The sequence below is a fragment of the Oncorhynchus tshawytscha genome, linkage group LG22 (assembly GCF_018296145.1).
Source record: "Oncorhynchus tshawytscha isolate Ot180627B linkage group LG22, Otsh_v2.0, whole genome shotgun sequence".
Lineage (NCBI taxonomy): Eukaryota > Metazoa > Chordata > Actinopteri > Salmoniformes > Salmonidae > Oncorhynchus > Oncorhynchus tshawytscha.
In genome coordinates, this window is record NC_056450.1 from 16,219,838 (window position 1) to 16,224,468 (window position 4,631).

Here is a 4,631-nt window from a genome sequence, read left to right on the forward strand (position 1 = left end):
TAACTAACAATTCCAAAAAAAAACTACTGTCTTATACACAGTGTAAGGGGATAAAGAATATGTACATAAGGATATATGAATGAGTGATGGTACAGAGCAGCATAGGCAAGATACAGTAGATGATATCGGTACAGTATATACATATGAGATAAGTATGTAAACCAAGTGGCATAGTTAAAGTGGCTAGTGATACATGTATTACATAAGGATGCAGTCGATGATATAGAGTACAGTATCAACGTATGCATATGAGATGAACAATGTAGGGTAAGTAACATTATATAAGGTAGCATTGTTTAAAGTGGCTAGTGATATATTTACATAATTTCCCATCAATTCCCATGATTAAAGTGGCTGGAGTAGAGTCAGTGTCATTGACAGTGTGTTGGCAGTAGCCACTCAATGTTAGTGGTGGCTGTTTAACAGTCTGATGGCCTTGAGATAGAAGCTGTTTTTCAGTCTCTCGGTCCCAGCTTTGATGCACCTGTACTGACCTCGCCTTCTGGATGACAGCGGGGTGAACAGGCAGTGGCTCGGGTGGTTGATGTCCTTGATGATCTTTATGGCCTTCCTGTAGCATCGGGTGGTGTAGGTGTCCTGGAGGGCAGGTAGTTTGCCCCGGTGATGCGTTGTGCAGACCTCACTACCCTCTGGAGAGCCTTACGGTTGAGGGCGGTGCAGTTGCCATACCAGGCGGTGATACAGCCCGCCAGGATGCTCTCGATTGTGCATCTGTAGAAGTTTGTGAGTGCTTTTGGTGACAAGCCGAAGTTTCTTCAGCCTCCTGAGGTTGAAGAGGCGCTGCTGCGCCTTCCTCACGATGCTGTCTGTGTGAGTGGACCAATTCAGTTTGTCTGTGATGTGTATGCCGAGGAACTTAAAACTTGCTACCCTCTCCACTACTGTTCCATCGATGTGGATGGGGGTGTTCCCTCTGCTGTTTCCTGAAGTCCACAATCATCTCCTTAGTTTTGTTGACGTTGAGTGTGAGGTTATTTTCCTGACACCACACTCCGAGGGCCCTCACCTCCTCCCTGTAGGCCGTCTCGTCGTTGTTGGTAATCAAGCCTACCACTGTTGTGTCGTCCGCAAACTTGATGATTGAGTTGGAGCGTGCATGGCCACGCAGTCGTGGGTGAACAGGGAGTACAGGAGGGGGCTCAGAACGCACCCTTGTGGGGCCCCAGTGTTGAGGATCAGCGGGGAGGAGATGTTGTTGCCTACCCTCACCACCTGGGGGCGGCCCGTCAGGAAGTCCAGTACCCAGTTGCACAGGGCGGGGTCGAGACCCAGGGTCTCGAGCTTGATGACGAGCTTGAGGGTACTATGGTGTTGAATGCCGAGCTGTAGTCGATGAACAGCATTCTCACATAGGTATTCCTCTTGTCCAGATGGGTTAGGGCAGTGTGCAGTGTGGTTGAGATTGCATCGTCTGTGGACCTATTTGGGCGGTAAGCAAACTGGAGTGGGTCAAGGGTGTCAGGTAGGGTGGAGGTGATATGGTCCTTGACTAGTCTCTCAAAGCACTTCATGATGACGGATGTGAGTGCTACGGGGCGGTAGTCGTTTAGCTCAGTTACCTTAGCTTTCTTGGGAACAGGAACAATGGTGGCCCTCTTGAAGCATGTGGGAACAGCAGACTGGTATAGGGATTGGTTGAATATGTCCGTAAACACACCGGCCAGCTGGTGCGCATGCTCTGAGGGCGCGGCTGGGGATGCCGTCTGGGCCTGCAGCCTTGCGAGGTTAACACGTTTAAATGTCTTACTCACTTCGGCTGCAGTGAAGGAGAGACCGCATGATTCCGTTGCAGGCCGTGTCAGTGGCACTGTATTGTCCTCAAAGCGGGCAAAAAAGTTATTTAGTCTGCCTGGGAGCAAGACATCCTGGTCCGTGACTGGGCTGGGTTTCTTCCTGTAGTCCGTGATTGACTGTAGACCCTGCCACATACCTCTTGTGTCTGAGCCGTTGAATTGAGATTCTACTTTGTCTCTGTACTGGCGCTTAGCTTGTTTGATAGCCTTGCGGTTGGGAATAGCTGCACTGTTTGTATTCAGTCATGTTACCAGACACCTTGCCCTGATTAAAAGCAGTGGTTCGTGCCTTCAGTTTCACACGAATGCTGCCATCAATCCACGGTTTCTGGTTAGGGAATGTTTTAATCGTTGCTATGGGAACGACATCTTCAACGCACGTTCTAATGAACTCGCACACCGTATCAGCGTATTCGTCAATGTTGTTGTCTGACGTTGGTGCGAAACATCTCCCAGTCCACGTGATGGAAGCAGTCTTGGAGTGTGGAGTCAGCTTGGTCGGACCAGCGTTGGACAGACCTCAGCGTGGGAGCTTCTTGTTTTAGTTTCTGTCTGTAGGCAGGGATCAACAAAATGGAGTCGTGGTCAGCTTTTCCGAAAGGGGGCGGGGCAGGGCCTTATATGCGTCGCGGAAGTTAGAGTAACAATGATCCAGGGTCTTTCCACCCCTGGTTGCGCAATCAATATGCTGATAAAATTTAGGGAGTCTTGTTTTCAGATTAGCCTTGTTAAAATCCCCAGCTACAATGAATGCAGCCTCCGGATAAATCGTTTCCAGTTTGCAGAGAGTTAAATAAAGTTGTTCAGAGCCATCGATGTGTCTGCTTGGGGGATATATACGGCTGTGATTATAATCGAAGAGAATTCTCTTGGTAGATAATGCGGTCTACATTTGATTGTGAGGAATTCTAAATCAGGTGAACAGAAGGATTTGAGTTCCTGTATGTTTCCTTCATCACACCATGTCACGTTGGCCATAAGGCATACGCCCCCGTTGTTGTTGCTACTGTTGTTAGTGCTATTGTAGTAGTTGTTGTTGTTGTTGTTGCTACTGTTGTTGGTGCCATTGTAGTTGTTGTTGTTGCTACTGTTGTTGGTACTATTGTAGTTGTTGTTGTTATTGTTGCTGCTGTTGTTGGTGCTATTGTAGTAGTTGTTGTTGTTGTTGCTACTGTTGTTGGTGCTATTGTAGTTGTTGTTGTTGCTACTGTTGTTGGTGCTATTGTAGTAGTTGTTGTTGTTGTTGTTGCTACTGTTGTTGGTGCTATTGTAGTAGTTGTTGTTCCTACTGTTGTTGGTGCTATTGTAGTTGCTGTTGTTGCTACTGTTGTTGGTGCTATTGTAGTAGTTGTTGTTGTTGTTGCTACTGTTGTTGGTGCTATTGTAGTAGTTGTTGTTGTTGCTGCTACTGTTGTTGGTGCTATTGTAGTAGTTGTTGTTGCTGCTACTGTTGTTGGTGCTATTGTAGTAGTTGTTGTTGTTGCTGCTACTGTTGTTGGTGCTATTGTAGTAGTTGTTGTTGTTGTTGTTGCTACTGTTGTTGGTGCTATTGTAGTAGTTGTTGTTGTTGCTGCTACTGTTGTTGGTGCTATTGTAGTAGTTGTTGTTGTTGCTGCTACTGTTGTTGGTGCTATTGTAGTAGTTGTTGTTGTTGCTGCTACTGTTGTTGGTGCTATTGTAGTAGTTGTTGTTGTTGCTGCTACTGTTGTTGGTGCTATTGTAGTAGTTGTTGTTGTTGCTGCTACTGTTGTTGGTGCTATTGTAGTAGTTGTTGTTGTTGCTGCTACTGTTGTTGGTGCTATTGTAGTAGTAGTTGTTGTTGTTGCTGCTACTGTTGTTGGTGCTATTGTAGTAGTTGTTGTTGTTGCTGCTACTGTTGTTGGTGCTATTGTAGTAGTTGTTGTTGTTGCTGCTACTGTTGTTGGTGCTATTGTAGTAGTTGTTGTTGTTGCTGCTACTGTTGTTGGTGCTATTGTAGTAGTTGTTGTTGTTGCTGCTACTGTTGTTGGTGCTATTGTAGTAGTTGTTGTTGTTGCTGCTACTGTTGTTGGTGCTATTGTAGTAGTTGTTGTTGCTGCTACTGTTGTTGGTGCTATTGTAGTAGTTGTTGTTGCTGCTACTGTTGTTGGTGCTATTGTAGTAGTTGTTGTTGCTGCTACTGTTGTTGGTGCTATTGTAGTAGTTGTTGTTGTTGCTGCTACTGTTGTTGGTGCTATTGTAGTAGTTGTTGTTGTTGCTGCTACTGTTGTTGGTGCTATTGTAGTAGTTGTTGTTGTTGCTGCTACTGTTGTTGGTGCTATTGTAGTAGTTGTTGTTGCTGCTACTGTTGTTGGTGCTATTGTAGTAGTTGTTGTTGCTGCTACTGTTGTTGGTGCTATTGTAGTAGTTGTTGTTGCTGCTACTGTTGTTGGTGCTATTGTAGTAGTTGTTGTTGCTGCTACTGTTGTTGGTGCTATTGTAGTAGTTGTTGTTGCTGCTACTGTTGTTGGTGCTATTGTAGTAGTTGTTGTTGTTGTTGCTACTGTTGTTGGTGCTATTGTAGTAGTTGTTGTTGCTACTGTTGTTGGTGCTATTGTAGTTGTTGTTGCTGCTACTGTTGTTGGTGCTATTGTAGTAGTTGTTGTTGTTGCTGCTACTGTTGTTGGTGCTATTGTAGTAGTTGTTGCTTTAAAGGATATGAGTATATTTATAGTAGCCATAACACAATATCAGATAATAAAAATAGAGCTACATTTAATTAGTGCTTTAATATTGTGTCAAAGGAATACCACAAAAAACATCCAACAGAAACATGTGATCATGACAACTTCATATAAC

The 4,631-nt window shown here is 45.0% G+C and overlaps 1 pseudogene; it reads right to left on the reverse strand.

Moving 5' to 3' along the window:
- Positions 1 to 2,850: 2,850 nt before the first annotated feature.
- LOC121840496 lies at positions 2,851 to 3,774 on the reverse strand (annotated as a pseudogene).
- Positions 3,775 to 4,631: the final 857 nt, after the last annotated feature.